The sequence below is a fragment of the Bombus affinis genome, chromosome 10 (assembly GCF_024516045.1).
Source record: "Bombus affinis isolate iyBomAffi1 chromosome 10, iyBomAffi1.2, whole genome shotgun sequence".
NCBI lineage: Eukaryota > Metazoa > Arthropoda > Insecta > Hymenoptera > Apidae > Bombus > Bombus affinis.
The window spans coordinates 12,006,853-12,034,141 of NC_066353.1; the positions used below are offsets into that span (position 1 = coordinate 12,006,853).

A 27,289-nucleotide genomic window follows, 5' to 3' on the forward strand; every position below is an offset into this window, starting at 1 on the left:
TAGCACGTTGCTGTAAAATGTTCATCCACTTTTGGTCTCTACCATCGTCACAATGAATCTGAAAATGTACATATGAAAACTACAAAATATTTAAACAGCCATATTTAATGCGCATTATGTGCTTAAAATAGACTGAGGCATAGAATATGCTAATCTTTTATTTCAATATTTCTTTCAAATAAATACCTGTACGTCACTTTTTCGTATATATTTTCATTTTGTCATTACGGTGGCAACGAAACTTCAAAATGTTCTATGCAACACGTAAAACATAGGCGCGTGGTGTATCAAGATCGTTGAGCTCGTCGATCTACAGATTTTCAAAATTCCTATCCTCTGATTTTAAATAGCTGGACAATGTACGGCCACGGACTTGTACGTGCGAATCGAACGTATATCGAAATCTGTCAGATTGAATAATTTTTATCGTGTTATGCAATTAATCAATCAATTAGCGCCGATGAGTCGTCTCGCATAGATTAGATAAGAGTGATACGAGCAATTTGACCGTGATTCATTTGGCTATTCTTCCGCGGCGGCCACACATACAATAGATCCGATTCGGGTTTAGAACGAGAACGGTATCAATGTCGTGGCCAATGACCCTCGTCAGTGAGAAAGAGGGAGTAAAAGAGAGAGGCCGACTCGGCGTGGCGCGGCGGCCAGACGTAGCTTCCTCGTTGCACGATGAAATTTCCTCTTTAACTAGCGATTAAACGATTCGAACCTCCGGTTGCGGGTTTAATTCGTGCGGATTCTTCTTATTCGGCTAAGTGCACCGAGCCTGTTCTATTTTAGGCTACGATCACACGAGCATTGAAACAAAGAATGTTAACGCATTGTTAACGAGACACTTTCCTAGCTACTAACTAAACTAACTAACTAACTAACTAGCAATACTTTAACAAAAAATTAATCCGTTGGTATTTGACATATTGTGATATTCTTAGAAAGGTGATTAGAGGAATAATCAGAAATTTGTTTTATCCGCTAAATGTTATTATCGTTACTATGGTTTTTCTAATGCATAAAAAGCCACGGTTTACTAATAACTACTGATTAACAACTTATAACACGAACAATTTCTGTTTGATATATATTTCTCTTTTTTTATCAAGACAAATTTATTTATACTGACAGCTATAAAAAATTAACCACTTAGTGAAGTCGTGCGCCTCATGATAAATGTTCTCTTTTTTTAAATTGGCCGATTTTTATTCGACAAGAGGTCAACATATAACTTAACTTCTGATTAGTGAAGTGAATTATTGTTCAAGAAGTTAAATAATTCGGACATGAATCATTTTTGTTACGAATCTCTCAATCATTATGTGTGCGTGTATGTACGTACGAGCATAGAACGTTACATCTGTGGATTCTCTCTTTATAAAGGATTAAATGCGTTGCAATGCGATTGTATGTATCGCGTGGAAGACCAATTGGAATCATCCGCGGATAACGTAAGTTTTAACTAGGATGCTGACTGATATCTTCCATCATTAAAGTGTTAGCTAGTTACTTGAATTCAAGTCGTTAATTATTAAACAGCTTGACCTCAAGTATGTGTTCATAGAAGTCAAGTTACTTGACTCGACATAATCTAACTACAAGTGGGCATCCAATGGAAAATGAATTTCTAACATGGCGTATGGCTAAAATTGACTTAATTTGAGGAATCAATGCCAAGAAACACGAAGCTATAAATAGCACCTTACGTTGTCTAATAACTATAACTATTGTTTCTGTTCGAGTCAAAGAATAGAACTTGAAAGAACTTCAACTTTACTTGCCAGAATTTCGAGGGAATTTGTGTGCCATTTAAGACATAGATCTTATCAGGTTTCATACTGGTAGTTTAATGATCGAGACGTTGAGACGGTCAGAGGACAGCTCAAAATGTGTTTCAATTACCCTCGAAACCTTCGAGTTAAGGTCATTGCCAGTCTAGCTTTGATCTTTATTAATTGGCGTTGAACGATGCATCTCTCTCTGTCTCTTTCTCTCTCTTCTCTCTCTCATGTGGGTAGCGTCCATGGACTTAACAACAAAGTTGACAAAGAGGGTAATCACTCTGAAGAAGAGCAATGTGACAGAGTATAAAGGCAAAGAAGTATTAAGTCATTTTATCGTGCTAGTTCTTAGCTACTCGAACTGAACTTTTCAGAGAAATGTAATTAATCACTCCATGTGTGTCTCATTGATACAAAGAACACGAATTTATAATAATACGATGATAATTCTACTTAGAAAACGACAGAGGCTGTCTAAGTCCTAACAGTAATATTGAATTTCATAAACCTTAAACTTAATTTTCTCAGTTTACAAACAAGAGGAGGTAGAACAGTTAAGAGGTAGAGCGATGATTTGTTTATTATCGAAATTGGATATTATTCAAATTGTTTCGTATAAACATTCATCTAAGATAATCATCCGAATAAATGTTTACATTAATCGAACATTTTATTCGCATAATAGTTATCTGTGCCTCGTACAATACGAATAATTATTCATTTATTTCCACTTGATTCTGTGCAAGTTTATTAATACGGTTTTTGACTATTATATTACTTTGCCGAGGAATAATAAACTTTGTATATAATAATAGACAGCAATCCGAAGTTTCTTTCTTTCACAACAATTTCTTCCCACGAAGAAATTATGTTCCCGACTGTGGGAATAGATGGGAGTTAAGAGACAACTAAACATGGGGCGAAAAAGATGAATGTGGCAGTAAATTATAATTCAGTTCAATGATTCTCACTAGAAACGGCGCTTTTATGCAGATGACTTTCTCTGCTAAACTTCCGATTCTTTTACACGCGGCACAATGATTTTCTCTGCTGCAATCCATACACTTGTTACTTTATACCTCAGAAGCCGATATTTCCACGAATCTTCGCTAATATTAAATATTAAAAGAAAACTCTGTTATGTAACTGTATAACACGAATGAAATTATTTAAAAGATTGCGTCTGGTATATCAAGCGAAGAATCTTTCTGAAAATTTCTGCGCACCTCTAGTCATTCATACATGTCTAGATCGCGAATGTTTACCCACTTGTGGAAAATTTAAAAACCTGCAAATTGTTCGTTTTCGTTGCTCGGCGGTAAAATAAAACGCGTATTACTTGTCGTTACACGCATTAGAAAAGAAACTTTTTACTCGATTCTAATCTATCTATTAGTTCTAATACATCATCCGCCTCGTAGAAAGTCCTGCGAAATTTATCAGACGATCTTATCTTCGCGGCATCATGAAAGTGAACAAGCTAATCACACACAAAAATGGAACATTATTTTTATCTATTACAATTGCAAAAAAAAAAAAAAAGAAAATGGAAAAGAGAAAGAAGCAACACGAAATGTACCCACGATATAAGATGCAATACCAAAATCAAGGTACCGCTAAGTAGAATTACAAAACCATATACAGCCACAGGATACATCACGATTCCACAGCCTTACTTCATGCACGAATGTACGTACGAACGTAGTCCATAGGATAAAATGATAAAAACTCACCGAACTGATTTGAAAGATCGACAAATTGGAAAAGAACGATATACAGATACGTTGACTTGAATGACGGAACACGAATCTCTATAATCCCGTACGGCGACCACTATGGTCGACGTGAGCTGCAATGCGTGTCGAGGATTACTAAGGGACCGAAATGTGGGCCAGCTACTTTAAAGACGAGTCAACTAACGAAAGGTGAACTGAGCTTACCTGGGACCAATCAGAGTAGCTTGTACCTGACTCTGTTTGAGTCAGTGAAAGACAACTTCTCCCCACTTATCTACCCATTAATGCATCTATACAATACATCACATGCATGCGTGCATGCACATACACCTACATGCGCACGCGCAGAGACACGAATATTGGAATTAGGAATCATTTTTCACGGTCCTCTCTCAATGTCAACAATTCACTCCCACGTAATATTATCGCTAACCCTTACGGAATATTATTTCGGTGCAGAATGTAAATGGGACTGTAGTAGTTAATATATCTGGTCATTTTTGGAACGATTATCTTGTTTGCGTGGTCAAAGAAATATTTTTCAAGTTGAGAAGCCAGAGTGGTTCGATCAGAAATTTTGATCCTCGATAAAAACGACGAATCAATGGCAAAGATGAAAATGAATTTCAGTTTAGTCCTTGTAATGCTAAATGCGATATAATTCGTTTGTAATAGAAATTTAATTATACATGAAAAAAGATACGAAACCTCTTGATAAGCAGATTATTAGCGGAATTACGAGTTAACTCGTCTTCTATGGTTAAGCGCGCAATTATTTTTCTACTTTCTATCGCTGCTGTATGCGAGGACTACGGATGAAGAATACGATAAGTTACATTTTTCTAGGTTTTTTTCTTTTTTTATAGAGGAACAATCTTAAAATTCAATAGAATGTCGATGAATTTCATGTTATCAAAATTTATTTGTTCTCCAAATATATGTTCTTTCTGCTTCCTCGAAATTTTCGAAATATCGTTCGTAGTTATATCAACGTTATTAATTTGTATCATCGATTTCGATAAAACATTATTTACTTATCAACTGTCTTACGTACCATATCTTCGAACTTAACAGCTTCTTTTTGTTTAATCACGGGTTGGTAATAAAATCAGAAAATCAACAAAAAGATACATATTCATCGTGGTTTCCTCCTGTGATCTTTATACGGATCGTTAGTAATTCTTTCAACGAAGGAAAGTAAATTTCAGTGGCACGTAAATTAAGCTCGCGTACCGGAATGAATGGCTGTGTACATAGATCAGTAAAAACTACCATCTGAAATCTATCGTATTTAAGGAACCTGATCAGACGACTACGTTTTCATTCTTTTTTATACCTTATTTTTTTGAAGATATTAAGGTGACTTTGAGTTTTTTTAATAGCCTACCTTATGTTTTTTATAACATCGATCGAACCAGTCGAACATTCTCTATAGAAAAGCATTAACCTATTTATACCGGAAAGCCGCTGCGTTCAGCAGATATGTTAATTGTAATTTGCCCAGACAAATTAATTCCAATCGAAATTAAATTACAGCACACACAGATGTTAGCTGTTTAGCTTTCGATAATAATAATAATAATAATCGTCTTGATAATTCGATAATCCCACCAAGCTAATGTACATATGTAATATAGAAATCATATCAGATCACATTGAGAAATAAGGAATAGAACAGTAATAATAACGATGAATTCGGCAGAGTTCGTGACGTGTATGCTAATGTTAACCTAAGTATTATCGAAGCATCAACGAAGCACAGACTAGAATTTGACTACATGTGTATTAATTCGATGGTTAATTCATCATGCCTACGCTAATTAATTACTTAAAGCATTATCAAGCATAGGCTACGACTTGACTAAATGTTCGCTAATTTGATGGTAGTCGTTTAATTATACGATATCGTGTATAAGATCGATACGTACATTTAAAATCCCTTGATCTCACGTGGTAGATAATTCCTCGGTCTACGGGGACTTGTTATGCGCGACCTCATTCTTACGCGCTCAGAAGATACACAGCAGAAATATTCATAATGAAGTTGAACTTCCGAATATTTCGGGCGACAAGGACAGTGAATTAAACGCGAATTAAAAAGAAAAAGTTGATCCTTTGGATCGCAGTGCCGACACGGCCAACAAATCAAGTTTATTTTCGTTCTCCTGAATTTTCATTATTATTATTATTCTTTTTCTTCTCTTCTTCTTTCCTTTCCTTTTTTTTTTTTTTTTTACGAAAATTCACAAAATAAATATTTTTAGAACAGAGCTATCAAACGCTCAAGAGGAGGCATACACATACTGTTGGTCGACCTTAAGAGAAGCATGCGATTCTCTGGAGGAAATTACACGTAACAGAGTACTGTAACAACACAAATCACTTATACTAAAACGCAAGTATTCGAACAAAATTCGATAATAACGAACGCACACAAAAAGATAAAAATAAGGAGGATTACTAACGGCAGACAGTCTAAGTCCAATTCTCTTTTCATTATCTACGATATCATAGAATTTTTCAAACATAAGGAAGCATAAGGAAATAGAGGAAGAAACGAAGCTACTCTTATTCATATACTTCTTATTCGCAGATGATATGATAATAAGGTACAATTCAATAGGAATATAAGAAAAGGTAAATACATTACACGACTACTGTGCAGAAATATTTGTACAACTTATACCGGCTATTTTCTCTACTATTTTTTCTTCGTACTGGCAGATCCTATTTTTACAGATTTTCTCCTCTGACGAAGAACGAATAATCCGCGTAAATCGAGGCACGGCTATACTAGCAAGTATCACTTTCTTATTTCCATTAACTGATATTAATTATCAATCTCCATCAATGTCTACTAACCGTATACGATAGCCTGAGATAAAAACAGAGGCAAAGATTATATCAAGGGGTTTCGTTCGTAGTATATTTAGTATACATTTGTAATAATCTGGAAGTACCCAAATATTATTATGCACGGTAGTGTGTAATCGACACGAGTCAAAAGAAATTGCGGACACTTCGTATTCAGACAAAGTTTACGTTCTTACAAAATTGTGCAATCGATACATATAGGGCGGGTTGCATGTTGAAATCGTTTTGTAATGTCTGCCATTGTGCTCGATACCTTGATCCCTTTTCACCCTGGCTATAATACGCAGAAAGTTAGTCATGAGTGAAAATATGATCGATCGAAACAATTTGTATATTTATTGTAAATGATCGATTGCCATCGATATACATAATAAGTAAGCTTTCTGCCATAGAATGAATCGTGTACTTGGTACACGATTTGGAAAGCAAATATCATCGCTTCGGCGAAGTAATGATCTTTTTTTCGTTTTCTAATTACTAATCCATTCTCTATTTTTTTTGCGATAAGATTACATAAATTCTGCTTAAAGTGACGTCTATGTTATGATATGAACCTAATCACAGACTAACCACGGATGAAATAAGTGATAACAAACTGTTTTTTCCTACCGTGTTTCTTTTTTTGTGACGATACAATTATTTGGCAATCTGTTAATTAATTCTAAGATAGAAGTATCAACTAATAAATTAACACTAAGTTACGTACAGTGGTTCTGTAAAAAAATGTCTTATCGTAAAGTTATATATAATTCAGTTACTTAGGTAAAATTGTCGCAGTGATAAAATATTCAAACGATAAACTATTTGTACGATAAAAGTTCTCTGGTTGGATCAAGTGGTATTTCATTTTATTTTGTGTTTTACATTCACCGCAACACAGATTAATAATAGCATTAAATTAAATAAAAATTTCCATCAATTAAGTAATCTAACTTTAAAAAGTAATGACCCCGAATGACTTATATTTAGAGTTGATTTCACGGAGAAATAGTCAGAGGTCCTAATTCAATAATCTCGGCAACTATCAGAAAGACAAAACGTTGATTTTTACTTTGCATAAAAGTGCTTACAAAATATCTATAGTACACGTCGTCTTTCGTTTTTCGTTCGCGATGATCAATTGCATGGTTCTACCGTTAAATTTATTATTCAGCTATCAGAAGCTCGTGTGAATAAATAATAGGATATTTGTAGCGTAGTGATATAGTTGTATTATAGTTATGCGTTTATAGCACGGTTAAGTAATATTCGGAAACATACAATATTGAAAGTTAGCAAATGTTCAGTAGTGACTTATGAACGGCACTGCAAGCCGTTAATCATATTTTTACATTGACAACTTTGCAACTTTGATTCTATAATAATTACAGCTGCCACTCTTGCACATCGATTGCACAATTTTCACCACTTTCAGATTGTATATATATATACTGATCATATGCATTTTACGTCAACACTTGCGAGAATATTATTTTTCCATGCAACTAGATTTCTTTCTTAACACCACTTTTTGTATATTTGAGATCTTGTATTCGTTTCTTCTTCTTTTTTTTTTTTTTTTTTTTTTTTTTTGTTAGAACTCGATATCGCTTGATGACTTGCGATTTAAGATTTAAAAATACAAAATATCAGCCCGTCTATGAAGAAACATCTCTGCCACGCGAAATATCCTACACGTTTAATTACGTACAAAACTTCGGATTCCAGGATTTCGTGTTCAGCATTTATATTTTTATCTCTTTCCTCGATCACTTTATTTCATTGGCAAGTACTTGTCAACTTATCGGTCAATAATTATCTTTGCTGTTACGTCTTTTAGTGCCTGGTGTCTCGAACAATCTCGACTACATTTCTTTTTCTTCCTTTTCTTTTTTTTCTTTTTATTCGAGCTATTGAAATCAAAGTGGTCTGACTAATCTGAATAGTTTTCTGTCGTTTTTGAACTCGTTTTCTATCGTTTCTTTAAATTCGATTAAAATATATTTACCCATGTAATTATACACCTAACTAAACAGAAGGCGATATTCATTTTGGCAAAGATATCTGTACGTGTTTCAATAATTGTGAAAGGAGAAAATCTGAAATCCATCATTTTGCTGGCTTTTCCCTTTCATTTATTATTTTTCCGCGTGCTTTTCATTTTATACGTTACACGAAATTCATCCAACAGTCGATGCATTAAAATTAGAAGAGTTGCATGTCCCCATTTTAAAATAAGAGCCGGAAATCTCATTCCGAGATTATAAAAGGAAATTTTACTCAGCCTCTATCGAAGACCATAATAAAGTGTTGTACATAATTATGATCGGTGTCGTCGTTTCAATCGACGCACCTGTTCGATCATTTGGAATTTAAACGATCATATTAAGAAACCACCATAAACGAGCCAAGAGGTATACGAGGTATAGGTTTCGTTCATTTATAACACGATAGTTCACCTATCACCTATGGAACCTGTTTCCTTAAAAATAAACTAAACCTTAAAATAGAAACCTGTCCTAGACACAAGCGTAATGACCTCGCATTTAATCTTCGACTTTTAATTTCGTCACATTCTATATTTTTTTCGAGAAGTTCGTTGACGTACTTTAAAATACAAAGTCGCGAACACTATCATTTTTCCAAAAGATCGATATCTTTTACTTTCGCTAAAGATATGCGTAATATTGTTGGGAATTCTTAAGAACAGTTATGATCAGAAGATACAGGAACCGTTTAAATCGCGCTTATGTGCCGACATATGGGTGACGACAACAAATGCCAGAGCCACAATCACGTGTACGTTTTTTTTTTTCTTTTTTTTTTTTTTTTTTTTTGATGATTAATTCAATTCAAATCAATTCTCACGGAGAATTATAAGTAAATTTTTCTGACGTGGTACTATGTCGCGTTTAATAAGTGTTTATCGTGTGTTTGATTCTAGCTGAATCTAGTGTTTAAATCTAAAGGGTAATGTCTTTTTAGCCTGCAGTTCTGATCCGATGTGTCAAGAAATTGAGTAACTAGTAACGTAACGTTTACGTAAACGTCGAAGGGTCGAGTTTGGAAATTGCGAAATGAAGTAATCGTTATGCATAGATTATTAGACGATATAACGGAATATATGTACGTAAAACTCGGTGAATCATCCAGAGTAAAATACTCGTTATAATAATTAATACAGCAAACGAATTTCTACCGGGGTTCTATTCCTCTAATTGTCCCCATAACGATATAAATTTGATACATAGACAAAGATTTTCTATAGATTCTATAATAGAAGAAGTCTTTACGTTTGCTGAAACACAATCGTGGTCAACAAGCGCAACAAAGTTAAAAAATGTATAAATTCATGATCTCGTTTCCAGACATTCACCGATCTGATGATATATAGTATATACGTACTTCTCGTTTAAAAATAAGCGAGATTACATCTGAAACGGACCAAATTCATGCAGGATGTTATGAAAGACCAATTAACGTTCCTACCACATACATATGTACTTCTATGTCCCACAAAAATTTTTCTAGTAAAAGTTTACGCACACGAATATATGCGTCCGCGTACAAGTCGTAATTTTTCCTTTCTATTTCCACCTGTGCGGTGTTCTATGGTATTCAGCTCAAGGTATAATATACAACACGAGAACATAGATAGTTCCGATGAGATTAATTGATTATTATGGCAATTCTGTCTCAATTTTCAGAATCGTTTAATCTTTTTCGGCGTCCCATATTTACAAATTTATATAATATATATACTGTAATCTTTCCTCGTTGATAGATCATGAACTATTGAGAAATTTCTAAACCTATTAACAGAGTGTGCCATCATTTCGACCTTAGTTTGGAATAATTTTACTTGGTTGTATAAAAACATCTACGACATTGTGACTTATTGCTAGCAAGCTGCATATCCTGAGCTCATAATGTTTTGATACTATACGTTGCAGACGAAAAATTTTACACGCGTCATAAAGAAATTAAAGATAGCTCACATGTGCCTTTGACGTGATTTTAGATTTTAAATTTTAGAACGTACGAAAAATATAGATAAAACGCGTACACGATGAGATTTCCTTTTGCTTTTAATAACACGCGTATGTCGATTCGCATATCATTTGCGTGCAAAACTGTTCGCGTAATTAGTGAACTATATACATGTAACTGCATATTTATTGGATTTCACGTCTCTATGATCAATCATAAAAACGCAATCTAAATAGAGATATTTACTTTGAAAGCATAAAAATTGAACGTTTCACTTTTGGTACTTTATATATTTTTCCATACTGCCTATCTACATTCTGTACAATTTCACGCTTTTAGATTTCCCATAAGCGTATTTTTCACGCTAATGCATAGGTATACTCCGTGGAATGTAAAATCTCGTTTCTTGTAAAAACTTGGTCTCCGTTAGAATCGAATTCGTAGTAGAAAAGTATGGATAGACGAGGCATTAATATAACGTGATATTAACTGTAAAAGTAACGTGCTAACTTAGACATCAATAACTTACCAGTGATAAATAACGCGAAAAGGAAGAGCACAATCTAAGCACAATTATTCTATCAATAAGTTCTATTCAATTTAGAAGTATAAGTATTTCATAAATGTACGTGTATCATTGGGAGACTAGAAAGTGAAATTATCAATAGGAAGAAGTGTATTCGATCGTAATCATTATTGTTTCGATCAAGTGATATTCTACAAATTATCACTTTGTTTACTCTAATCATCTGCAGATTTCGATAAATTTCATTGACGAATATTTTAATTCGAGGGTCAGCGGACGCGAATATTATTTTCGTGAAACGCACTTCGCATCTAAAATCTCTGCAACAAATTATCTTAATTTCTGTTTACGATATAACATATAGTAACAAAAACATATCAACGTAGAGTTTTACAGGAAGAAATCGATTATTTGGCTATTCGACTTAATCTTCTTAAAGAATTAATTAACACGATCCGCCGATTTGTAGTTCTAAACGTTGCAGGAATGAATAGTTATTCGCAATCTTGTTATTATTAAAGCAAGAAATACACGTAGCAAAGAGAAGTTTGTAAACTTATTCGTTCATTTATAAATAGATCAAACTTATTGCTTCCCTTATGACTTCAATTTGATCGTTAATTACTTCATTATAGAGGAACAACTAGAAGTCGTGTTTTTTTCAATAATTTCATTCAACTATTATTTATTTTTAAAAATGTAATTCCATTTACCAGACCAGTCCGCCAGTAAATACCGAGGGAATTTATCCTTCGGGTTTTTAATTATTTAATTTGAATCTCTTTCCCCATTTGCGCGTTACAGTTTAATTTAATTCCTTTTTTACTTCATTTTCTTTTTTATTTTCTCTCGTTTGTTTCCTTTCAGAGCATTAGTGCTAAGGTATAGTGTTAAGATACAGTTCTTAGAACACAGTGACAATATTTTTGTTATAGTTTTTTCCCCACAGTTCTTGATACTTATCGCAATAATTAATCAGCCTAATATGTAACAAACTTGTGCAGTGGCGTTTGAAACGCTAGAAATTTGCAAATCTCAATAGAACGGTACATTTACAACCCGTGGTTCCTTCGAGTCTTTTGATGAGACTACATCGTTGCAACAAGAAGAAAATTCGGATTTGAAGATCATATCTAAGGTCAATTATGTGTTCACCAAATAACTAAATAAATTTTATTATCAAGTTAGTAAATAATTTCTGAACTAATCATTAAATAAATAATTGTCGATTTCCCTTCTAAAAGTTCATTGATTCAAACCGGGCGGCTTTTCTTCTTCATTTTCGCTAAAAAGCGAAAGATCTTCGCAAAATGTGCGCTCGAATGACCGAGTTTAGGATTAAATGGATCATAATTTTATTTTTAGGTGTTGTCAGACGAAAATTTCCGTTGCGCTTAAATGGGCAAATTGTGGACGAACAAATACTCTGTGTATTTCGCAAAAAATCTGCACTTTGAAATGCCAAAATCCAATACAATAATCGAATCAACAAAATTAGAGAAACTGACGTGAATGATCTAAAAATAGACACGAATACGTCTATCGGACTAGCTAAAGTTTTTAAAAATATGTACATATACATACATTTAGCTAAAGGTAGCGTCATAGCGTCATTTCATCCTTACTTCGACCTTCCGAATAGAGGAACAGAAATATCGAGGATGTTTCCTTTTCGTTCAAACGGTTTCGTATTAATAAATGACGATGGTCGTTATGCAATGCCGCAGTTTATCGAAAACGTCAATCAGAAGAAATCGTGAATAGAAGTGCAAAATTGAATCTGGAAACTCGTCAAGCATACGTATGTTTGACTAATTTCTGATCAGAGGAAAGACGATTGGCACGTGATTATTCTACGCGTGAAAAATCTGTAATCTGTAATGAAAATGTAAAGTAGCACGATTTTTGCATAAAGTCTCCTGTCGGACAAGGTCGGATTTGAAAAGTCAATTACACGGCTATTAACGTTTGTCTAACCTAAAGCTATGCGTTAAACTCTGTTTTCTTCGAAACGTGGAAACATACTCCTTCTTTCTGATAAAAAGGAAAAAATAAAGAAAACGTATCGTGAGCAACTCACGTCCTCTACAGAGGTGACACGTGTCAAGGTCCCTGAGGAGCCATTAGACTATCGATATCCACAAGCTCGAGCTTGCCAACGAATTCTAAAACCTACCTTACGTACAAATACCACGTAATTGTTTTGCTCGAACTGCCGCTTGTCTTAACGTATAACCGGTTAATTGAGACGAGTGAAGAAGCGTGTATAAACAAAACGGTTGCGTGATGTTCATGTGATCCAATGCTACAGCGGCAGCAGTTATTTCATGTTAAGTGTGGACGTTCGGGGACAAATTTGTAGCGGACCCTTAGTCCAGCCGAATAAATATTTCGGAAACTCTTTGTCTTACGACTTAAGTTTCAACAGCGCGTGCCGTAACCAACCGCAGGGTCGGTCAGACGTCGAGGCATTTTACGGTCTAGCTGAGCTTTCGAAATTGTGCAAATTCTTTTAATGCGTAAGGTACAACTAATTTTCAATTGTAATTCAATTGTAATCACTGCCAATTGAATAAGAAAAATTTACTATCTCGAAGTGAATAATAAATAATACTTCATAATTATTATACATAATGCAAAATATATTTTGATTTCACCGCAATCCATGGAAAACCAAGTTTCGTCTTTTTGTAGTCTTTTATTTTTATTGTTCATTATTTGATTTGCGTATCGATTCGTCAGCGTGACAATATTTTCCCAAAATGTATTATCATATATTATATTAAAGATGTCTAATTCTTCTTTGTTTTCACCTAACTAACTGATTTAAAGTTGCCGCTTTACTTTACTCAACAACGCTTAACATTCTTTTCGAAGAAATTCCTAATATTTTTCAAGGATATATACGACCAAAAAAAAGCTTCTCTCGCATGTAGCCCGAAAAACGTACAAAGTTTCATGCACGTGCTGTTTATGTTTGGCCCGATTGACGTACCATATCTCTAACACGACATTACAGATTAAGGGGTTAAGAACAAAGTGCCAGTCTTGCACTGTCCATGTTTCAAGCTCCTATACTTTTACGTCTACCACTTCGTTTCTTTGAACCGACTTTAAACTGTAGACTGACGTAAAGTACAAGAGGCAACTACGACTACGATAAACAGCGAAAAGCTGCGAGACAACTTTGATCTCACGAAGAATCAACAGTCGTTAATTAGACACGTGACAGCTACGTTTCACGAGGCAGCCTCGTATTGTCTGTACGCATTGTAAGTATCTAAAATAGCTCAAGAGTCGCGGATGTTATAATTTCGCGCGACGAATTCGGAAGAGTCAGGAATGTTCACGGGATAACGATAAAGAGCTACATGTCCTCCTAATTAATTCGCAGGAAATTTGCCAATGATCCGACGCCATGATCCGCCACGACGCACGTAGGGCGCTAAGAATATCCTGGAAGGTCCTGGCTACAGGATGGGGAGGATGACGAACCTTTTGGCGGGAGGACTGCGATCGTAAGTCGAACAGATCAGCGCTTGTCCCAGAAAGAGATAAGTCGCTTAGAGAAATTTATTTATAACGTATACATGTGTATAGTGAGTATATAGCGCGGGTGACATTTTCATAGTCGGTTCATTGGTCACTGAAAATTGCTTCGAAGCAGCTCGTGCACATATTGGTTTATTAGAGCGTGATTGAATACAGGGGCAGATTGTAGGGAGACGGCGGGCAATCAGCCAACTTGCACCCCATTTTATACTTTCGTCGTAACAATTTATTCGAATAACATCTTTGAGCGCGATAATATTTGTTATACACTGGCCCACTAAAGTATTTGAACGCTTAACACAGACAACGTTTCATACGATAAGTAATAAGCGTGTGTATAAGAATATATGCAACGTGTAATAGCATGAAATTAATTGTTTAGAAGCTGTTATTAAAGAGACTCAACACGTTTATGATATCGCGGCTGAAGATTCACCGCAATGTGTCTCTTTTCATTTGGCACATCAATGAAGTCAGGCAATTAAATAATTATTGTTCGACATGAAATAAAAGATGGAAGAATTATATTATTATCTTAAGAAGATTAAGAATTATTATTAAGAATAATACTATCGCAATGTATTATTAGGAGATGATAAAACAAAACTTCATCTATGATACTATGGCAATTAAGGGTTGAGATAATGCATATTATCAATGTAAAGGAAAAGTCAGTCGAAATCCGTACCACGGCGAATGTGTTAAAGGTAACTCTACTTTATTATTTTTTTTCTTTAGGTATTTAGATACTTCATTATTATTTTATTTAATATTCGTGACAAATTTAGATCTCTCGCGACATAAATACTTTTCATTGAAGAACAACTTTGACGTATTAGCATATCCTTTATTATGAAATAAAGGATATTCCATAAATAGACATGGTAAGACAAGCGGCTTTAAAAGATTAACTTAACAAATTTATTCCAACTATTCAACACGATGTTTGACACAAAATTTCAATTTTTCTGCCGTCTATGAAATCTCACATTAACCGCGTCATGTTAGGAAATAATAAGATAGACGCAAAGGTCACTTCGTGCAATATTACGATGACGATCCTTTCTTTTTCCACTTTTACCCAAAGCGAAACATAAGCCACAGAAATTTAAATGAATGCTACCTAATTGTGAGTGGCACGAGCAGGGCACACTTAGTATGCTAATGTAATTCCATATGGAATTAAGATCAAAGATGCGTTTACATAAGATTTAAAACAAATATTAACATAATAAATTCACGTTTTTGTCGTTACGATGAAAACGAATATTAATCGATAATTTTACGATTATTGATTAATATTGAATCTATGCAAATGCATGCTAATAAACTATCAAGTACGGGTAATCGTGTGTTTTAACGTATGAAACATTCGATTTTTTATCTTAGTATTTATCTTCGTCTTATATTCATTTTTACACATCATTATGCAACTAAGAATTTTTAATTTCATGTATGATACGTTTAGTTTCAATCCTTTGATACAACTTTTTAGGATTCACAGTTGTAAGAACTGTTCATTACAGTACGCGTATAGTATTCGTTTATTGTAACCAAGAAAATACTAATACCATAATGAGCAAACATCCTACAACGAACTATGTATACTTGTAATTGGAATCTAAAGTATTAGATAGGTAAGCATCGTCCCTTTTCGTTCATAGAGATCATTATTACTTTGGTTTAAATGATTACAAATGAAAAAGAAGGAAGATAGTGATTGACAATCCAAAGTGTGTACAAGACAGTGCGAGGCTGCCTCGCGATGTATATGGGTACCTGCCTCAGAGCGAGCCAACTATTGTTGGTTTTTGACAAGATCAAAATCACAGTCTTTCACTAGAGGCACTTTCGTTTAGAGGCATATCGAAGGATGCTGTCGAAATTTTAATTGTGGTTCATCCTGCTTCGCGTATTACGTGACTGTGACGGCAGAAGGAAACTCGAGCGAAGCAATTGTCGGATGAGACTGCCTCACGGGTCTGCCTCACGCTCTCTGCACATAGCGTAATAGTAAGGTTCCAATTACAGGTATATAGTTCGTTATAGCATCTTCGTTCACTGAAACTATCAGGCCACCAACTGCAACTGTTAGATTATTAATTCTCGATCAAGTTACCGAATAGTTGCCATCACATCGACTTTGATACCCTTGAATTAGGTTGTCAAGGACATCAACTTGAGAAATTTTCTCTGAATAGGCTAAATAGAATATATATATACAAGGTGGTTGGTAACTGGTGGTACAAGCGGAAAAGGGGTGATTTTACGCGAAAAAAGAAGTCGAAAATATGAAATAAAAATTTTTCGTTTGAGGCTTTATTTTCGAGAAAATCGACTTTGAATTTTCGCTCGGTACGCGTGCACTTTATCACGTCTCGTTATAACGGACCTCACTGTAGAACGTTGTCTCGATGGATATTATCGCAGTTTAAGTTTGTTATTATTAGGAATATTATTGGGAATATATAATGAAATAATATGAAGTAATCATAAAGTTTATTATTACAAAAATTGCTGAAAATGTTGCCTATTTTACCGAACACATACTTCTGCTCTTCTAATTAAATTTCTATGAACACTTTCTAACGTATTCGATTGTTTTAAAGTATGAAAGACTACAATAATCTTTTCTTTCAATTGCTCGCAACTTGCGATTTCTTCAGAATAGACAATTGATTTAATATGGCTCCATAAATAAAATTCAAAGTCGATTTTCTCGAAAATAAAGCCTCAAACAAAAAATTTTTATTCTATATTTTCGACTTCTTTTTTCGCGTAGAATCACCCCCTTTCCGCTTGTACCATCAGTTACCAACCACCCTGTATATAGACCAAAACATACCAGAATGGTGTATAAAGAACGACATGTGTTTCAGTTACTGAATTCCAAACGAAAAGTAGTAGATTGAGCTAGACTATTAAAGTGATAACGACTTGCATGGAGACGACACATGTAAATGAGTGTTTTAAAAATAGCCACATTTAAGGATACCCACAGATAGAATTATTGAAATGCATTCATTGTAAGTATATCTGGTTACCACAAAATGTACTTACCGACTATGCAGCAGAACAGTAGCACATGTATGATGCCAAACATACTTTTCTGTACAACTCGAAAATCGAAGGTGACTACCCTATATACGTATAGAAAGAAGTTATTCAGAATTGTCAATTTGACAGTATATTTCAAGAGCATCGAAATGAGATGATAACTATTCGATAACTTCACTCTTCCCATTAATATCTTAGTAATATCCTACTTACCAATAGCGAAGTTCCTGGACCTCTTTCATAAATCAAAAAACAATCCTATGTCACTAATAGTATGTCATTAGTCCAAACACCTTTGGCAAAATTACAATTCATTCCGCAATCGTGATTAATGATGATCGCCACATAGAACGAGAAGGACAAGTTAATTTGAGTTGACAAAACGAACGAGCAAATAAACTTTCCAACAGCGTTGTTCCGCAATCTCAGAATCTTTCAAGGAGAAATAGGATGTGAACATCTCTTCAATAACATGCTGTTTTATCAATATAGTTAACACCTCTATATCAGTTAACAGTAACATTGCACCGTTTAGAAATACGAAATATAACGTAAGGGTTATTTAGATCGGGAAGCTAGCTTCTTTATCGAGATATTTACTACAAATTTAGCAAATTTAATGGAAAGTCAACATAAAATACGAAGGATGGTTTTAAACATTCAGAGGCTCGGGAAAGTATGGGTTGAACGTGTACCGTGGAAAAGTATATACATATTATCTATGTTATACAGATAAAACATTTTGGGATTTCATTGACATTGCAATTAGATAAGACAATCAGGATTATATTTCTGGAGTTTGAAACCGATCTGAAAAATTTTTTTTTTACAAGATATTTTAGAATTACAAGATATTTATTGCAAACATAGATCTTCAAAATGTAAGTATCAAAGATGGTCCCATCGAATACTGAAGTTTATTAAATACAATGGATAATTGGTTATTCGAATTAAACGGTTGCGTAATCTCTGTGAAATCTATACTACATACGTATTTTGTCATCTTTATGGATAATTTCGCACTTGTTTCTAACTTTACCTATGCTAACGAAATTTCAAAATACCTCATTTAACACACCTGATATATTCATAAAAGGATAAACGGAACACCCCGTATAAAATGTTGTACGTTTAACGAGAAACGGTATGTTATCGCTCTGATTCCCTTACAAGTTGAAATTTCTTAAATTATACGCAGGGCAATAAGGTGGTTGTTTCGAAAGCAAGCACAATTCAATTCTCGAGTATTTCGCATAATCGGCGACACCGAGAGTTAGAAAGGAAAAGCTAATGTTCCTGTGAGCTGTTCAATCAATGTTCACATACGCAAATATATAGGAGTTACGGTGCAAAAATCGAGTACCAGCTGGCAATATATGCTCGTGCTCATTTTCTTCGAAGCCATCACGACGATCTAAATTTTTAATTAACGCGATGATTTGTTCACTTCGGTATGTGCATAATGATACACGTATACAAAGGCAATTTATATGCAGCCGTATATTTACACAATAACAGACATATGTTTGTACAATTAGAACTATTAGAAAATGTAAAAAACCCATCTGAATAAGTAAACTGGAAAAACACTATAGGAAGTAATGTTTCATGTATGCATATAAAATATATATACATAGATATATCAATATTGCCTCTCTTAGTTAACACGTTGACTGCAACGTAATTTTATATATTTCTTCCTAGCAGTCGCAATAGATTGAAATGTGCTGCATCATAACGTTTCATTTTTGCAAAATATTTGTCTTATTTTAAACATTCTGAAAAGTTTAGTAACCTGAGTCACCGATACCCAACCGTGACGGTTAGCCCATTAAAATATCCTATCTTGCATTCTTTTTTGTATCTGTATAAAATCTTGTAATTTTCTTAATTCATTTAGCCTCTGTTTATTGTCTTTTAAGAGCAGTTATGCTATGCACTCTATTACGAGATAATAACTAAATATTTTGAATTGAACGAAGAATAACAATGACGAAGAAAATGATCAAACTTTAACTTTATTTAATTCTGAAATGATAAATAATAACATTTTGATTAATACGGACAAAACAGACCTTCGGTATATCTAGTCTAGCGTAGTATATAGTAAACAGGAGGATAAAATTTGTTTAGGAGATGAAGGAAAATCAACAAATATGGAATTTCTAGAACAATAGGAACGTAATCGGTGCTTTATCGATGCCTCGTCTAAATAAAACGCAAATCAAACAATCCAAAGAGGAAAAGTTTTAATACAACTTCGTCTCACGCATTGGATGCTCAGACAGCCCATAAAACATTTGCATATTGTCCAGTTCCTTCTTCGATATCGATTCCTCGGTATCGATGCTCTATACACGGAAAAAATACGAAAAAGGTCGCGAGAGATTTAAGAAAATCGAAAATTGTAAAGTTCCCGCAATTATAAAATAGTAAATATTATTTTTGCAAATAAAATTCTGATCCAGTGTTTTTAAAGAAGCTTAGTGCAGTAAAGCAGCGAGGAGAGAGAGAGAGAGAATGATGTCACCACATCAGTAACTAAGAAGTTTAGAATTTAAGATTCTGTTAGCGTGCATAACGTATACCATACGAGCGAAACAGCGATATGTGTTTTTATAATATTGTCAAGAGCAATGGAAGAAAAATTCAGAACAAAGTTTGATGGAATGTGACGGAGGCCTACTTTAATATTACTATCAGCTATATGTATCAGGACATCTATCTGTTACATTTATGGATTGAGAAACTCTAATAAATTTTACTTTATTTAGTCTTTACATCATAGTTATGAATGACGTAATATATTTAGAATAAAGTGACTAGAAAATAATAGCTGTAATAAATGAGCATTCAATTTGTACTAAATATCAGTAGGTATCTTAATACTAATGATTGCCAGTGTATATTACCATATATTTGTAGGAAATAATATTACGTGGTACAATAGTGGACATACATGGAAACAAATAATTAAATAAAAAGCACGAAGTAGAGAAATAATTAGAAATTGAAAGAAGTAGAATTAAACATATGTCAATGAGTGGTGATAAAGAAAACAAAAGATAACAGGAACGCGAGATTACTATGTCTTCCAGAATCTAATTGATTTGTAAATATATGTTTACTGTAATTTCTCATTTAAAATTTTAAGCAATCTTTCGCAGAAAAGTTAAATCCAAATCAACAATTGCTAATAAGAAAAAAATATATAACAAGAATAATATAAAAGAATTCGTCCAAAATATAAAACGAGTGTATATCTTTGAGAAACGCAATTGATTTTGGTTCGTAAACACACGTTCATTGTAATCTTTTATTTCTGCTCTTAGCAAGCTTCTCATATTTTTTCAACTTCAATGGCTACAAAACATATTGGTACACCCATTGTGCTTATTATAGCATTTACATACTAATTTCTTAAATTTACCGCCTTATTGCTAGACTACAAAAATTTGTTATTATGAAAATGAAATGTATAGAACCTGATAAAATAGTGTTTCATTGGAAAATAAGGGGTTGTGTGTCAAAATACTTTTTATAGCCACTGTATGCAATACTGGTTGCAGCGGGACGTCGAATGAAAAAAGAATAGAAAGGTTTCCCTTTGAGTAAACGTGTATGAACATGTATGAACGTGTACAAACACGATAAATAGTCGCCGCGAACGACACCCATTTACGCGGAACGGCTGAACGCGGAAGCAACGCACCGTTTATTGATCACGTTTCACGGATTTACCGACGCCAGATAATACATCCAGGGCGAAAAATCAAAATCAATCGCTTTTTGCGTACCTACTTATACAAAGCAATGTGACCCAGTCACATAACTGCAATTCAAGTCCAGTTTTTCTCGTATTTATGTCACGCATATGATTAAAATTAGATTAAACAGTGTATATGATTAAAATTAAACTAGATAATGTATATAATTAAAATTAAATTAGGTAATACGTATTATTAAAATTAAATTAGGTAATAAATTAGGTATGATTAAGATTAAATTAGGTAATAGGCATGATTAAGATTAAATTAGCACTTATAAAGTAAATTTTGAAGATATTTTAACATCTTTAATATACCAGGCTAGTATTTGGCTATTTTTTGTTACACATACATAAATTAATCGGCTTATGTAATTTATGGTAATTAAAATATTAGTAATTTATAAGGGTAGTTTTACTTATGATTAGAAATAACATATTACTGTTTATTTAAATAACAATCATTAAGTTTTTATGGGACATTATGTAAAACTCCCGAATTTATAAAAAGAACTAAAAGGAATAAGCTTATTTATTTAGCAATGACGAGTAGCTGAAGGTATTACAATGTCCCAGAAAAATGCATTACACTGTGGTTCTATCGAACATCATTCTATTCATATATCGTTAAAAATTCAACTCGAACACTATCTGGTGTCAATTAAAATAGCGTGATACAGAATTATGTACGCCATCGAAAAAATTAATTTTAAAACCTATGTTAAACTTTTAGACGTTTCCTGCTCTTGTTAAATACTAGTTTACACAGTGTTATACATTTTTATTGCGACACCCTGTATATCAATTGTAACATTATCGGTACTATCCATATTAAGATGACAATTCACAATATAGTTAGGGCATCATCTATAGTATGTCATTCAATTTAACACATTACGGACCAGTCGTCTTATTGCTAGGTGTACGCACGGGCCAGATTAAATTGTTTTTCTCTATATGACGACAATGAAAACCCGAAAATTTTTGTGAACGATCGCAAGCGTTAGGATGGAAAACACAGGAATTCTCGTGATCCGTCCATAAATAATAACGATAATGCGCTTAAAAAAAGAAAAAAAAGAACGTAATTAAATGACTGTCAATAAATTATTTCAGAATCTACGTTTTTGGTTTTTACCCTCGAGATTATAGTATCATGTAATGACTACTTGTCTTGTATCAATCGTCAAGTGAATAATCTTCGCTGCACGTGATCATTATACATAATTACATTTTTCCACTAGGTGATGTGCATACACATTTTTTCTCCACTATTCTCACTGGCAGACAAACGCATAGTCTACGGTCAAAATCTCGAGAAAGTCTAATCTACACAAAAACAACAAATCATACATATTGAGCTGTATAACATAGATTCGTACTGTTTTTATTCCCATATTGCATATATTGCACTAAATATAAAAACAGGATGAATTTATGTTACAATGTAGTAAAATAACACCATATGCACACAACAATGAAAAATGGTCGCAATTTCAATTGGTAGCACTGATATTGGTAGGTTATGTCATTTATGTATATTGTTCATTTCCTGGAAAGGTGATATAACCAAGAATAGTTAGGATATTTAAGAGGTTACTTAGAAATACAAGGTTTAAAATATTGGGTTATAACATATATTTAAGAACAATGTCATAATTCAAAATATGATTGTTTAACCCTTCTTTTATTGTAACTATAAACAATACGTATAAACAATATTTTATGAAAAACTGTCAAAACTCAGAAACTATCAGTGCTTTATAAAAGAAAATAATGTTTTCGTTATTAAATAAATAACTTACTGAAAAAAGGTTCTATTGATCTGTGGCATAACACTGTTTCCTTTAACAATTTAACTGTTTTAACAGTCTCTAACAGCCTTTAGATCTTAATGATCTTCCATATTTTGTTTACATATATTGGTTACACTAAAAGAAAGGATTAAATAACCAATTAAAACAAACTATTGAATTATAAAATTGTTCTTAAATAAACAATTCTATTTTATAAATATAATACTTTACTATATCTTGATAAATATTACATTACTTTATAATTATATTTCCATCATAATAAATACTTCAAAATTTGTAATTTTTCAGTAACTCCCAAGAAACCAGCGATATGTATTTCTAACCAAGCAAGCAGTATAAGTACACTCGTATGCGACCCGGCTATCAAAAATACATACATATGTATAAAGCTGCCAAATCGCACACTATCGCCGGTATGAAACCTCAATAATACGTTCACGTATCTACACCAGATCTAAACGTCAAGATTCAAAATAAATTCATGGTAATAATTCTTATATTGATAGTTATAAGTATGACAGCTAAGTACTGAAGAAATTAAAGGGAATATAAATTACAACTATTTTACACGATGAAGTAGCATGCGGGTGCGCGTTGCGCACGCCAAGAAACGCGCGCACACAATTACATCAAGTTACGCATCCACACGTATACACACTGATGCTCACACCGATCGAGACAATGCGTCAAAGCAGAGGCGGTAATAATCATTCACCTTTCATGTAATATCAAAAACTAATAGATCCAATCTCTTCAAGGCAACAAACGAGAATATATGCCGAATATAATCTGCAGAAGAAATGAAATATCGGATAGTTGAAACGACTCAAGAATGGATCCACCGAGAACACGATACAATTGCGTTCATACGCGACGAGTTTCTCGCGATATCTTTCACGGACACGCGGGAAAATCGTTCAACCGATATCTGGTAAAATCGTAAAATTACACCAACGAAAGTTCGATCATGGTTTCTGTTATCAAACAGAACACTATTAAGAATCTATGGGAGAGAAACTGAACGAAAGTATCCGGCCGTGGTACTCGACTGTTCGATTTCTGCACACCAAATTCGATATCCCTATCACAAACTTTTCCAGCTGAATAACGAATGTCGTAATCACGAAAAATATTATTAATGATTCTAACATCAACATGAATATGTAGTAGAGTATTTATGAATTTATAAAACAGAGTTGTTAGACGTATATTCACCACAATATCGAGATACAAGATAGTAGGCGCGGCTTTTCACCCCGTATAGAGAGAAACGATTTCGTGTCAGTGATTTGTCACCTACCTATGTTATTCGAGCGTGTCCTCTTCGTCAACGATCCTCGTGCTATCCACGAATGAAACTCACGATACCGATTTAACACAGAATCACGAACGAATCGTGTTCTCGGCACTTTTCAGCTCGTGCTTGTCGCACGCCAACCGAGTCCGCCATCTTGGGGCAACCGCCAAATCCCCCCAGGCAGGACAATACTTTCCCATGAAAAGTCACTAGGAACTACTACAGATTTTCCATCTTTATCTCGCTACTTCTCTCACCCTTAACCCTTGACAAGCCGATTACAGTATAAGTCGTTCTACTCCTCGATACGCTAGACTTTGTAAATATATCTGTGTTTATTGCGATTATTAGTGTGGTATTTGTGCAAATTCATATTTTAATGAGTGAAATGAAATAAAATGGGACCTGGATAGAAAACAGTTTGACAGTCCTATACTTTGGATATTTTACATTTTGCATTTACATATTGTGTGCACTTCGTGCATTTTTCCATCTACAAATTTCCTATAAATACATAAAAATCCTGTATAAACCTATAATATATGAAGTTTACTTTTGGTATCGATAGCAATCTAAAATTTGTTTTTTATCTAAAATGTGATTTTAAGATTAACATAATCAAATTTGATGTTTTTTAGTACATTCATATTTAGTGTTATCAGGTATGTTATTCATTTTTCAATTATTAGTCTTGTTAATGGTGTAGTAAATAATAGATAATGTCTATTTTTTATAAACTCACTAGATATATATTGCTGTATTATCGCCACATTGAGATTATTTCGTAACTACATTCTAATTAGTTCTACAATTCAAGTGATACTTGGCATTTAGCGTAAATTTTAGTTTTTTATAAATTGATTAGCTGATTATTTACTAGCTATACTTATGTAATTGTGCTTAATTCTGTAACTGAAAGTTGATATTTTTCGGCTAGAGCTTTGTATGAAAGGTATAACTGCTTAAATATAGTATCTAATCTCTAAAGAATATTTATATGTACTTGTACGTACTAATAGTACACATGTGTACTTTTAATTTAATACAATAAATTTCATAATTAATTTATAATTTTTGTTACTTATATATATAAACAAACGTTTTATCGGTTTTTATATAGTTTATTAAATATGCACTAAACATATCTTACAAATATAAATAATAACATTAATGCCGGTTTGTATTATTAACGAAAAGACAATCAATTTTTGCGATATTACATTTGGATTCACTCTAAGGTTACATGTGATGATGACAGCTATATATTATAATTTTTATTGTTTGAATATTTCTCTGCGCTGATTATTAATAATTTCTTCTTTTCTCCAACATATACATATATAGTTAGAATAAAAACTAAAGCAGACATAATAAATTTTTATCTAACTATTTTTAGATGGGGATTTTTACGTAAAGACTAACGTTACTAAAATTTCACGAAAACAAGACTTAGTTCACTCTAGTTAATCGTAAAGATTCAATATGTAATTAAGATAAAAGGGAAGATACGTCAGTTTAAAATCAAAATAACATCGTGGAACCAATCAACTCGCTAGCAGTGTGGGATATCATTTATAAGGGGCCTTAAAGAAGGATAAAATTGAATAAAATACATCATTAGATAAATCACATTTTTGTGATAATTCTTCTAATATAAACTTAGAAAGATACTAAATTCTTAATCTAGATGAAACTTTTTATTTTAACGAAGCAATATAAAATCATATTTTCCCGTTATTACATATATACGTACACAGTTATCGCGGCTAGATAAAATGAGCTCTAGTCTGACATCTATCGGTTTAAACACGAACGATAGACCTACGATTATATGATGATAAATAGATTGTAGAAATAGTTTAAAATACATACATACGCACATCCATAAAATATAAAAATATTCATATTTGTATGAATGGGAAAATACATGAGAAATGTATGAATATGAGCAAAAATCTACCTTAATTGTAATCTAAAATCTACCTTAATTAATAACCTTAAACATAGCAATTAAATAATATTAAAGTCTTATGATTTCAATAAACTAATAGTTTTTTCCTATATTAATAGTAATTGATCGATAATCTTTAAGATTGAAATTTAACATCTCATTCGACATATCTTTACTGTTCGATATTACATAATACCAGGATCGTGTTTACTACTAGATAAAATAGGCACGTGTTTAAGTTCCGTTGAAAAGAGGCGACAGTACAGAAGTATTTGTCATTATTGCATGAAATAAATAAATCCATTGGCTCCTATTTCCAAATTTAATTAAAAAATATATATCAATAATAATACTTTTTGCAAAAAATCTTTGTTACATACAAGATAGTCTGCACGAGCTGATACAAGTAAGTGCTTTAAAAGAGAATCGTATTAATATTGAAACAGCATTAAACAAACTATCCATAAATGAAACTGAAAAGCCAGTTGTTCAAGCAAAACCGGATACGTTAGTTACTAAGGTGGATAAATTCGAACTTGTTTCATTAATGATTATGTAGAAAAATTTTTTATATAGAATAAATACTGTTAGCAAATCGTTGAAATCATTAACAGGTTCAATACCATTCTCATACCTACAGTATCATTATATTATATAATGATGATGATACTACTAAGCATAACCAACTTTATTAAAGATACGCGTAACAATATCTAGGAGTTTAAGAATAAGACTGTAAATATTATTCCAATTAAATGTAGAAAAGATTCCAAGTTACAAAAAAATATTTTTCGACAATAACAATGAGATCAACGTGCAGTTAAAAGTTTCGAAGTTTTGGGGAGAACATGTTTTAAATTCGTTCGTGATAGAATAGTTACTGATTTTTATAGAAGGAGTGATATATAAAAAATGTAAAGAACAAATTTAAATTTATGTACCTATATATGATTA

At 33.1% G+C, this 27,289-nt stretch overlaps 1 protein-coding gene and 2 long non-coding RNA genes across 6 annotated transcripts in view; 2 read left to right on the plus strand and 1 right to left on the minus strand.

Moving 5' to 3' along the window:
- Nucleotides 1-27,289, minus strand: part of LOC126920954 (putative fatty acyl-CoA reductase CG5065) — a 109,282-nt gene that overhangs the window by 17,138 nt on the left and 64,855 nt on the right. The window contains exons 1-2 of one of the 4 annotated variants that reach the window (XM_050731999.1): nt 24,388-24,535; nt 17,508-17,587 (exon numbers count right to left, since the gene is read on the minus strand). The gene's annotated coding sequence lies outside the window, so the exon portion shown is untranslated. Of the gene's footprint in view, nt 1-3,523; nt 3,676-17,507; nt 17,588-24,387; nt 24,537-27,289 lie in introns of those variants that run through there. The other 3 variants (XM_050731998.1, XM_050731996.1, XM_050731997.1) reach the window with 3 other exon arrangements.
- Nucleotides 13,914-14,967, plus strand: LOC126920974 (uncharacterized). Its single transcript, XR_007712155.1, has 3 exons — nt 13,914-14,167; nt 14,290-14,413; nt 14,830-14,967. It is a non-coding gene; the product is annotated as an uncharacterized LOC126920974 (long non-coding RNA).
- On the plus strand, nt 22,547-26,346 carry LOC126920971 (uncharacterized). The gene is made up of 3 exons (XR_007712152.1): nt 22,547-22,883; nt 23,376-25,046; nt 25,781-26,346. It is a non-coding gene; the product is annotated as an uncharacterized LOC126920971 (long non-coding RNA).